The sequence below is a fragment of the Ranitomeya variabilis genome, chromosome 1 (assembly GCF_051348905.1).
Source record: "Ranitomeya variabilis isolate aRanVar5 chromosome 1, aRanVar5.hap1, whole genome shotgun sequence".
Lineage (NCBI taxonomy): Eukaryota > Metazoa > Chordata > Amphibia > Anura > Dendrobatidae > Ranitomeya > Ranitomeya variabilis.
In genome coordinates, this window is record NC_135232.1 from 268,311,959 (window position 1) to 268,324,838 (window position 12,880).

A 12,880-nucleotide genomic window follows, 5' to 3' on the forward strand; every position below is an offset into this window, starting at 1 on the left:
AAACTAACAGTAGGAATGGATATTGTAATTACAGGCGTAAAAATAAGTTGTGTATACATCATAATATAAATGAAAGGTAAAGTGCTCTCTGCGGGAATAGATGCAACCTAAGGAATGAAACAGTTTTAATATTGATAGTATGAATAATTAGGTGCATGGGCAGGGTAAGAGATACCACCTCATTTATCTTCCATTAAATACCACATCTACATGCCTCATCCAAAGGTTATATGCTGGCGTATTGCTAAATATAAATAATAAAAAAAATAAATAAATATATATATATATATATATATATATATACTAAATAATTGTCTATGGGTCACTTCCGTCTTTTTGTCCTTCTGTCTGTCTGTCACGGATATTCATTGGTCGCGGCCTCTGTCTGTCATGGAATCCAAGTCGCTGATTGGTCTCGCCAGCTGCCTGTCGTGGCTGCCGCAACCAATCAGCGGCGGCCACAGTCCGATTAGTCCCTCCCTACTCCCCTGCAGTCAGTGCCCGCCACCCGCTCCATACTCCCCGCAGTCAGTGCCCGGCGCCCGCTCCATCATCCCCTCCAGTCACCGCTCACACAGGGTTGATGCCAGAGGTAACGGACCGCGTTTTGCCACGGGTAACTCATTCCGTTACCTCCGCTATTAACCCTGTGTGACCAAGTTTTTACTATTGATGCTGCCTATACAGCATCAGTAGTAAAAACATCTAATGTTAAAAATAATAAAAAAAATAAAAAATCATTATATACTCACCTTCCGCCGCCTTTGCCGCTCCTCGCGACGCTCCGGTGACCGCTCCATTCAAGCGGCAGGTTCCGGTGCCAAGGATGGTATGTGAGAAGGACCTGCCATGACGTCACGGTCATGTGACCGCGACGTCATCGCAGGCCCTGCGAGAAGGACCTGCCATGACGTCACGGTCATGTGACCGTGACGTCATCACAGGTCCTGCACTCATACCAACCCTGGGACCGGAAGCTGCCACTTGCACCGCACACAGGGCCAGGACTTCAAAGGGCCTTCGGAAGGTGAGAGTTTATTTTTATAGTGCTTTGGAACAAAGCACTATACTGTTATTCCATCGTGGATAACTTCTTATTATTATTCTTATTATTATTCAGTCCGCACGTAATGCGGCCCGAACCGCTAAACTCACGGACTCCAGTGAGGTGTCATTTCGAAGCCAGCGTTCCTGAGAGGTGTGCTAAGTATTTTTCGTGTCGATCGGATTTGTAGTTTTGGCGCAATTTGCGTTTGAAAAAAGTGTCTCAATGCGTTTCAATAGGGAAATTTTCCTATACGTTTATAATGGGCTGGTTTCTGAGGCAATTTCTAAAAATAACTGCCACCTGCCACCTGGCTGATTAGCTCATTGATATGCGCAGTCAGACACAGTTACTATGCCAACGCCTATGAACCCTACATCAGCCCACCAGCTCACAAGTTTTGTCAGATAATATCAGCTCTTAAAGTGACAGTACAGCACAATTCCAAAGCACTATCTGTAGTCTTATTATTATTATTACCAGATGGTGGCCTGATTCTAACGCATCGGGTATTCTAGAATATGTATGTCCACGAAGTATATTGCACAGCCGCGCAGTATACAGCGCAGAGCCGCGCAGCATACAGCGCAGAGCCCCGCAGCATACAGCGCAGAGCCCCGCAGCATACAGCGCAGAGCCCCGCAGCATACAGCGCAGAGCCCCGCAGCATACAGCGCAGAGCCCCGCAGTATACAGCGCAGAGCCCCGCAGCATACATCGCAGAGCCTCGCAGTATACAGCGCAGAGCCGCGCAGTATACAGCGCAGAGCCCCACAGCATACATCGCAGAGCCTCGCAGTATACAGCGCAGAGCCTCGCAGTATACAGCGCAGAGCCCCGCAGTATACAGCGCAGAGCCGCGCAGTATACAGCGCAGAGCCCCGCAGTATACAGCGCAGAGCCCCGCAGTATACAGCGCAGAGCCCCGCAGTATACAGCGCAGAGCCGCGCAGTATACAGCGCAGAGCCGCGCAATATACAGCGCAGAGCCACGCAGTATACAGCGCAGTCAGACCCAGTTACTATGCCAACGCCTATGAACTCTACATGAGCCCAGCACACAAGTTTTGTCAGATAATATCAGCTCTTAAAGTGATAGCACAGCACAATTCCAAAGCACTATCTGTAGTCATATTATAATTATTGCCCCGCTCACCCATTCGGACCCCGAGTGACCCCGCCCACCAAATCAGACCCAGAGTGGCTCCGCCCACCAAATCGGACCCAGAGTGGCTCCGCCCACCAAATCGGACCCTCAGGTGCCCCGCCCACCAAATCGGACCCAGAGTGTCTCCGCCCACTAAATCGGTCCCAGAGTGACCCCGCCCACCAAATCGGTCCCAGAGTGACCCGGCCCACCAAATCGGACCCAGAGCGACCCGGCACACCAAATCGGACCCAGAGCGACCCGGCCCACCAAAACGGACCCAGAGCGACCCGGGCCACCAAATCGGACCCAGAGCGACCCGGGCCACCAAATCGGACCCAGAGCGACCCGGCCCACCAAGTCGGACCCAGAGTGACCCGGGCCACCAAATCGGACCCAGAGTGACCCGGGCCACCAAATCGGACCCAGAGTGACCCGGGCCACCAAATCGGACCCAGAGTGACCCGGGCCACCAAATCGGACCCAGAGTGACCCGGGCCACCAAATTGGACCCAGAGTGACCCGGGCCACCAAATTGGACCCAGAGTGACCCGGGCCACCAAATCGGACGCAGAGTGAGCCGGCCCACCAAATCGGACCCAGAGTGAGCCGGCCCACCAAATCGGACCCAGAGTGAGCCGGCCCACCAAATCGGACCCAGAGTGACTCGGGCCACCAAATCGGACCCAGAGTGGCCTCAACCCTGAGGGGCTACAACTACCAAACCAGCGCCTGAGGGGCACCCAAGTGTGAAAGTCTTGCAGGGGCAGCCCGGGCACCATTCCAAAGCACTATCTGTAGTTCCTTCAGGAAATACCCATCTAGTTATTATTATTCAGTCCGCAGATAATGCGGCCCGAACCGCTTCACTCACAGACTCCAGTGAGGTGTCATTTCGAAGCCAGCGTCCCCAAGAGGTGTGCTAAGTATTTTTCGTGTCGATCGGATTTGTAGTTTTGCCGCAACTTGCGTTTGAAAAAAGTGTCTCAATGCATTTCAATAGGGAAATTTTCCCATACGTTTATAATGGGCCTGATTTCTGAGGCAATTTCTAAAAATAACTGCCAACTGCCACCTGGCTGATTAGCTCATTGATATGCGCAGTCAGACACAGTTACTATGCCAACGCCTATGAACTGTACATGAGCCCAGCACAAAAGTTTTGTCAGATAATATCAGCTCTTAAAGTGACAGCACAGCACAATTCCAAAGCACTATCTGTAGTCTTATTATTATTATTACTAGATGGTGGCCCGATTCTAACGCATCGGGTATTCTAGAATATGTATGTCCACGTAGTATACAGCGCGGAGCCGCGCAGTATACAGCGCGGAGCCGCGCAGTATACAGCGCGGAGCCGCGCAGTATATTGTCCAGTCACATAGTATACTGCATATCCCTGTTAAAAAAAAAAAAAGAATTAAAATAAAAAATAGTTACATACTCACCTACTGGAGCGGCCGGTACCTGATGCTTGTTGCACCTCCTAGAGCGGCCGGTACACGATGCTTGTTGCGCGCTCCGGTCCCAAGAGTGCATTGCGGTCTCACGAGATGATGACGTAGCGGTGTTGTGAGACCGCACGTCATCATCTCACGAGACCGCAATGCATGCAGCGCTGACTGGGGCGTCGCGCGGAGCGGGAAAGGCCGGTTCCTGATCCGGAGGGGCCACCGGAGGGTGAGTATGTAACTATTTTTTATTTTTTTAATTATTTTTAACATTAGATATTTTTACTATTCATGCTGCATAAGCAGCATCAATAGTAAAAAGGTGGTCACACAAGGTTAATAGCAGCGTTAACCGAGTGCTTTACACCACGGTCAATGCTGCCATTAACCCTGTGTGAGTGCTGACCGGAGGGGAGTATGCGGGCACCGGGCAGTGAGTGCGGGGAGTAAGGAGCGGCCATTTTCTTCCGTACTGTGCGCGTCGCTGATTGGTCGCGGCAGCTATGACAGGCAGCTGCCGAGACCAATCAGCGAACGAATAACGGTGACAGAAAGACCGAAGTGCCCTTAGACAATTATATAGTAGATTACCCCGCTAACCAATTCGGACCCCGAGTGGCCCCACCCACCAAATCGGACCCCGAGGGGCCCCGCCCACCAAATCGTACCCCAAGGGGCCCCGCCCCCAAATCGGACCCCGAGGGGGCCCCGCCCACCAAATCAGACCCCGAGGGGCCCCGCCCACCAAATCAGACCCCGAGTGACCCCCGCCCACCAAATCGGACTCATAGTGACCCCGCCCACCAAATCGGACTCATAGTGACCCCGCCCACCAAATCGGACCCAGAGTGACCCCGCCCCCCAAATCGGACCCAGAGTGACCCCGCCCCCCAAATCGGACCCAGAGTGACCCTGCCCACCAAATCGGACCCCGAGTGACCCCGCCCACCAAATCAGACCCTGAGGTGCCCCGCCCACCAAATCGGACCCTGAGGTGCCCCGCCCACCAAATCGGACCCTGAGGTGCCCCGCCCACCAAATCGGACCCTGAGTGACCCGGCCCACCAAATCGGACCCAGAGTGACCCGGCTCACCAAATCGGACCCAGAGTGACCCGGCCCACCAAATCGGACCCAGAGTGACCCCGCCCACCAAGTCGGACCCTGAGTGAGCCCGCTCACCAAATCAGACCCCGAGTGACCCCGCCCACCAAATCGGACCCCGAGTGGCCCCGCCCACCGATTCGGACCCCGAGTGACCCCAAACACCGATTCGGACCCTGAGGTGCCCCGCCCACCAAATCGGACCCTGAGGTGCCCCGCCCACCAAATCGGACCCTGAGGTGCCCCGTCCACCAAATCGGACCCTGAGTGACCCGGCCCACCAAATCGGACCCAGAGTGACCCGGCTCACCAAATCGGACCCAGAGTGACCCGGCCCACCAAATCGGACCCAGAGTGACCCGGCCCACCAAATCGGACCCAGAGTGACCCGGCCCACCAAATCGGACCCAGAGTGACCCGGCCCACCAAATCGGACCCAGAGTGACCCGGCCCACCAAATCGGACCCAGAGTGACCCGGCCCACCAAATCGGACCCAGAGTGACCCGGCCCACCAAATCGGACCCAGAGTGACCTGGCCCACCAAATCGGACCCAGAGTGGCCTCAACCCTGAGGGGCTACAACTACCAAACCAGCGCCTGAGGGGCACCCAAGTGTGAAAGTCTTGCAGGGGCAGCCCGGACACCATTCCAAAGCACTATCTGTAGTTCCTTCAGGAAATACCCATCTAGTTTATTTTGTCTTTTTGTCTGTATACTACGTGGCTCTGTGCTGTATACTAAGCGGCTGGGCAATATACTAAGTGGCTGGGCAATATACTAAGTGGCTGGGCAATATACTAAGTGGCTGGGCAATATACTAAGTGGCTGGGCAATATACTTCGTGGACATGCATATTCTAGAATACCCGATGCGTTAGAATTGGGCCACCATCTAATATATATATATATATAATACATACGTACCTCTATAATAATTATATATATAAAGTGCAGAATAAAGGTGCAGGAATAAGGTGTAATTGACCCTTCTACTATATAAATGTCTAAGGGCATTTCCGTCTTTCTGTCTGTCTGTCTGTCGCGGTTATTCGTTCGCTGATTGGTCTCGGCAGCTGCCTGTCATGGCTGCCGCGACCAATCAGCGACGCGCACAATCCGGAAGAAAATGGCCGCTCCTTACTGCCCGCACTCACTGCCCGGCGCCCGCATACACCCCTCCGCTCACCGTTCACACAGGGTTAATGGCAGCGGTAACGGACCGCGTTATGCCGCGGTGTAATACAGTCCGTTACAGCTGCTATTAACCCTGTGTGACCACCTTTTTACTATTCATGCTGCCTATGGGGCATGAATAGTAAAACGAAGGTTAAAAATAACAAATAAAATAAAAAAACGTTATATACTCACCGTCTGTGGGCCCCTCGGATCCAGAACCGGCTTTTCCCGCTTGCGACGCTCCGGTGACTGCTCCATGCTGCGATCTCCCGAGATGATGACGTTGCGGTCTCGCGAGACCGCTACGTCATCATCTCGCGAGACCGCAGCATGGAGCAGTCACCGGAGCGTTGCAAGCGGTAAAGGCCGGTTCTGGATCCGGAGGCTCTGGAAGGTGAGTATATAACGTTTTTTTATTTTATTTCTTTTTTTTAACAGGAATATGATGCCCACATTGCTATATACTACGTGGGCTGGGCAATATACTACATAGGCTGGGCAATATACTACGTGGCTGGGCAATATACTACATAGGCTGGGCAATATACTACGTGGCTGGGCAATATACTACATACGCTGGACAATATACTACATAGGCTGGGCAATATACTACGTGGCTGGGCAATATACTACGTGGCTGGGCAATATACTACGTGGCTGGGCAATATACTACATAGGCTGGGCAATATACTACATAGGCTGGGCAATATACTACATACGCTGTGCTATATACTACTTGGCTGTGCAATATACTACTTGGCTGCGCAATATACTACTTGGCTGCGCAATATACTACGTGGCTGCGTAATATACTACGTAACTGGGCAATATACTATGTGGGCTGCGCAATATACTACGTGGGCTGCGCAATATACTACGTGGGCTGCGCAATATACTACGTGGGCTGCGCAATATACTAAGTGGGCTGCGCAATGTACTGCGTGGGCTGCGCAATATAATACGTGGGCTGTGCTATACACTACGCATACATATTCTAGAATACCCGATGCGTTAGAATCGGGCCACCATCTAGTATTATATAAAAATGGAAGTGTGCTCAGTGGAAGATTCCCAAAATATGCAGACTAAGAAGAATTATAAATAAAAAAAAAAACAAAGCTGCTGCCATTTAAAGCTGTATTCAGTGTCATAGGTCCTAGAATACTATCTTTTCCCCACAAACGAGGAGCTTAGTGTAGAAAGAAAAGAAAAATGAAATGAAACGTGACCTAAAAATTAACACATACCTTAAATACTGATATAGTGATAAAAATGAAATAACTACTGCAAAGTTTCATATAAGTCACATGAGCTAATAAAGTGCAAGATGTCATAATTACAGAAAATGAACCAAATTATGAAACAGTAGATTCAATTAATATATATACCTGATGGCATAGAAGCATGCATACAGAAGTTCCACAGTATTATCTTATGTGCCCCAAGTGGTCATAGCTCAGGTCATACACAAAATACAAAAAAGGACTATCTAAAGGATCCAGGTAAGAACATATATTGTACAGTTCAAAACGACTGTCTGATGTTGCCAAATTAGTCCAATCGAATATATGTGCCCTTCCATTAATATCAAGGCAGTCGTCCATTGAGTAATTTATACTTCAGTTCACATGATGTCATTCTGATGCAATCCTGCCAAACTCCAAAATCTAAATTAAATGAAAAAGAAAGGAATGAATACATGACTAAATAAAGTAAAACTAATGATGATAACATGAGTAAAGGAAGGAATATAACAAGATAAAATGAATAAAAGCTACCCCAACCCCTAAAATAATTAATAGATACCCACATTACAAAAAAACCCAAAGACGAAATTTTTATTAAGACTTGCTGTAGTAAGTGTTGAGTCCGTATATCCAACGGCTCTCAGCCTGGGCTAGAATTTTAAATTGATCCCCCACTTCTTGATCCAAAAGAGATCTATTTTGTGTGACATATCTCTGTTATTTACGGGCATGAAATTTCAAAGTTGAAAATTGTGAAATTTTCGAAATTTTTGCCAAATTCCCAGTTTTTTTCACAAATAAACGCAAGTAATATATCGAGGAAATTTTACCACTAACATGAAGTACAATATGCCACGAGAAAACAATGTCAGAATCACAGGGATCCATGCAAGCGTTCCAGAGTTATAACCTCATAAAGGGACAGTGGTCAGAATTGTAAAAATTGGCCCGGTCATTAACATGCAAACCACCCTTGGGGGTGAAGAGGGTAAAAGCTGATGGGGGGGAAAAAAAAAACATCTGCGGAAATTCTGTGGTCTTATTTAGGAAAAAACACTCCTGCAATGATGTCATCACATTGCAGAAAACAAATAGGGTAGAGGTTACATGTGTGCATTAGACTCTTACCTTCTCAGTCTCTACATCTTTACAGTCTAAGGCTTGGTCTGTAGTATGTACAATCTAAGAGATTGGTTCTGCCACTTTCTAATGGAGATTGTATTGTATAGGAGTTTATGGTGGTCTATGGCAGGATAGAGTGTCTATAAGTTCATTTTATTTAACCCCTTAATGACCGCCGATACGTCTTTTAACAGCGGCAGTTAAGGGTACTTAAACCACGAAAAAAGTGTATAGCGCCCTCCAGAGTCGGAATTTCTCCGGGACCCGAGACCCTAGAAAACATGATTCACGTCAGTTTCTACCGACCTCTGTGTTGCGATCGCCATTATTAACGGTATAACGGTAACCGCAAAAAAAGTCTGATTTTCAATTTATTTTCTCTACTCTGATGTGATCGCGAATCAGAGGAGAGAGAAATAGGGTCCCCCTAGGGTTATGGATAGGGTTAGGATTATGGATAGGGGTGTGTTGGGGTTAGGTTTGTGGATAGGGTTAGGTTTGTGGTTAGGGTTATGGATAGGGTTGGGATTAGGGTTAGGGGTGTGTTGGGGTTAGGTTGGTGGTTAGGGTTATGGAAAGGGTTGGGATTACAGTTAGGTTTGTGGTTGGGGCTTTGGTTGGGTTAGGGTTAGGGGTGTGTTGGGGTTAGGGTTGGAGTTAGAATTGGGGGGTTTCCACTGTTTAGGTACATCAGGGGTCTCCAAACGCGACATGGTGCCACCATTGATTCCAGCCAATTTTACTGAGCCCTGCCATGCGCCCAAACAGTGGCTTTTCCCCACATATGGGGTATCGGCATACTCAGGAGAAATTGCACAACAAATTTTGTGGTCCATTTTCTCCCGATACTTTTGTGAAAATAAAATAAAATCGTTCCAAAGTAAATTTTTTGTGAAAAAAGTACAATGTTCATTTTTTCCTTACACATTGCTTTACACTGTGTTCCAAATTATTATGCAAATTGGATTTAAGTGTTATAAAGATTTAATTGTTTTGTTTTTCAAATAAACTCGTGGATGGTATTGTGTCTCAGGGCTCAATGGATCACCGAAATCAATCTTAAACACATGTGATAATTGGTTTTCCAGGTGATTCTAATTAAAGGAAAACTACTTAAAAATGATGTTCCACATTATTAAGCAGGTCACAGTTTTCAAGTAGCATGGGAAAGAAAAAGGATCTCTCTGCTGCTGAAAAGCATCAAATAGTGCAATGCCTTGGTGAAGGGATGAAAACAGACATTTTCCAAAAACATAAGCGTGATCATCTTACTGTTAAGAGATTTGTGGCTGTATCTGAACACAAATGTATTTGTGCTGATAAAGGCATAATGAGGAAGATTTCTGCCAGGCAAGTTCATTGGATTAAGAGAGCAGCTGCTAAAAAGCCATTACAAAGCAGCAAACATATTTGAAGCTGCTGGTGCCTCTGGAGTCTCTCGAACCTCAAGGTGTAGGCTCCTTCAAAGGCTTGCTGTGGTGCATAAACCTACTATTCGGCCACCCTTAAACAGTGTTCACAAACAGAAATGGTTGTATGGGGCCCACACATACATGAAGACTAATTTCCAAACAGTCTTGTTTACTGATAAGTGTTGAGGAACCCTGGATGGTCCAGATGGATGGAGTAGAGGATGGTTGGTGGATGGCCACCATGTCCCAATAAGGCTGCAACGTCAGCGAGGAGGTGGAGGAGTCATGTTTTGGGCCAGAATCATGGGAAACAGCTGGTGAGGCCCTTTAAGGTTCCTGAAGGTGTGAAAATGACCTCTGCAAAGTATATAGAGTTTCTGACTGACAACTTTTTTCTATGGTCTAAAAAGCAGAAACGTGCCTTCAGGAGCAAAATCATCTTCATGCTGACAATGCCCCATCTCATGCTGCAAAGAATACCTCTGAGTCATTGGCTGCTATGGGCATTAAAGGAGATAAACTCATGGTGTGGCCACCATCTTCCCCTGACCTCAACCCTATAGAGAACGTTTAGAGGATCATCAAGCAAAAGATCTATGAGGGTGGGAGGCAGTTCACATCCAAACAGCAGCTCTGGGAGGCTATTCCAACTTCATGCAAAGAAATACAAGCAGAAACTCTCCAAAAACTCACAAGTTCAATGGATGCAAGAATTGTGAAGGTGACATCAAAGAAGGGTCCTATGTTAACATGTAGCTTGGCCTGTTGGGATGTTTTGGCGTTAAATAGCTTTTTTGTTCAGTGAATGTGACCTCCCAATGCTGCAAATTCCACAAATGAGCATTTTCAGTTCTTTAAAACATATCAAATGTTTAGAAATTCTACTGTGCATAATAATTTGGAACAGTGCATTTTGAGTTTTTATTCATTTTGGAGATTATACTGTTATCATTGGGAGGTTTCTTCAATAAAATTTGATGTATAATCTAACGGGTGATGACTTTTATTAGACTGACTGACTGTCATTTGCACCGACCATTTAGGAAAATCTGATAAAAATGTAATTTGCATAATAATTTGGAACATAGTGTAGTTCTCATGAAGCACCTGAAGGGTTAATAAACTTTTTGAATGTGGTTTTGAGCACCTTGAGGGGTGCAGTTTTTAGAATGGTGTCACTTTTGGGTATTTTCTGTTATATTGAACCCCCAAAGTAACTTAAAATGTGAGGTGGTCCCTAAAAATAATGGTTTTGTTAATTTTGTTGGAAAAATGAGAAATTGCCGGTCAACTTTTAACCCTTATAACTTTTTAACACAAAAAAAGTTTCCAAAATTATGCTGATGTAAAGTAGACATGTAGGAAATGTTATTTATTAACCCCTTTCTACCATTGGACGTACTATGTGGGGTGGGCCCTACTTCCCAAGGTCGGAAAAGTACGTCCAGCGCGATCAGCCGCGCTCACGGGGGGAGCGCGGCCGGGTGTCAGCTGACTATCGCAGCTGACATCCGGCACTATGTGTCACGGACCACCCCCAGCAGACTGCGACCAAACATGATCGCAGTGTTCCGGCGGTATAGGGAAGCAAAAGTGTCTGTTGTCTGCAAGAGAATGCATCTGTTCACAACTCATATGTTGCCCATATGGAAGCATGCGCCTGTGGCTTTGAAATTCGACCGCATCCCCCTTATTCAATCGAACTTGCACCATCGGCTTCCACCTCTTTCCAACAATGAAGTTATTTTGAAGGGCAAGCATTTTCGAGATGATGAGACTCTGATTTCCGAAGTCACAATGTGACTTTTGGAGCAACCTATTGACGTCTACAAGCGAGGTGTTTACAGTTGCTTAGATAGATTAGAGAAGTGTGTGTCCCTAGGTAGCACCTATGTAGAGAAGGACTAATAACGGTGCCAAGTTTCATTGCTCTCAGTCCACAGGAAGTGGGTCAGGGGAAATCGTTAACCCCTTTACCCGCAAGGGTGGTTTGCACGTTAATGACCGGGCCAATTTTCACAATTCTGACCACTGTCCCTTTATGAGGTTATAACTCTGGAACACTTCAACGGATCCTGATGATTCTGACACTGTTTTCTCGTGACATATTGTACTTCATGATAGTGGTAAAATTTCTTTGATATTACCTGCATTTATTTGTGAAAAAAATGGAAATTTGGTGAAAATTTAGAAAATTTTGCAATTTTCCAACTTTGAATTTTTATGCAAATAAATCACAGAGATATGTCACACAAAATACTTAATAAGTAACATTTCCCACTTGTCTACTTTACATCAACACAATTTTGGAATCAAATTTTTTTTTGTTAGGGAGTTATAAGGGTTAAAAGTTGACCAGCAATTTCTCATTTTTACACCATTTTTTTTTTTAGGGACCACATCTCATTCGAAGTCATTTTGAGGGGTCTATATGATAGAAAATACCCAAGTGTGACACCATTCTAAAAACTGCACCCCTCAAGGTTCTCAAAACCACATTCAAGAAGTTTATTAACCCTTCAGGTGTTTCACATGAATTTTTGGAATGTTTAAATAAAAATGAACATTTAACTTTTTTTCACAAAAAATTTACCTCAGCTCCAATTTGTTTTATTTTACCAAGGGTAACAGGAGAAAATGGACCCCAAAACGTGTTGTACAATTTGTCGTGAGTACGCCGATACCCCATATGTGGTGGTAAACCACTGTTTGGGCGCATGGGAGAGCTCGGAAGGGAAGGAGCGCTGTTTGACTTTTCAATGCAAAATTGAGAGGAATTGAGATGGGACGCCATGTTGCGTTTGGAGAGCCACTGATGTGCCTAAACATTGAAACCCCCCACAAGTCACACCATTTTGGAAAGTAGACCCCCTAAGAAACTCATCTAGATGTGTTGTGAGAGCTTTGAACCCCCACGTGTTTCACTACACTATATAACGCAGAGCCGTGAAAATAAAAATTATTTTTTTCCACAAAAATTATTTTTTAGCCCCCAGTTTTGTATTTTTCCAAGGGTAACAGTTGAAATTGGACCCCAAAAGTTGTCCAATCTGTCCTGAGTACGCTGATACCCCATATGTGGGGGGGAACCACCATTTGAGTGCATGGCAGAGCTCGGAAGGGAAGGAGCGTCATTTGGAATGCAGACTTATATGGATTGGTCTGCAGGCATCATGT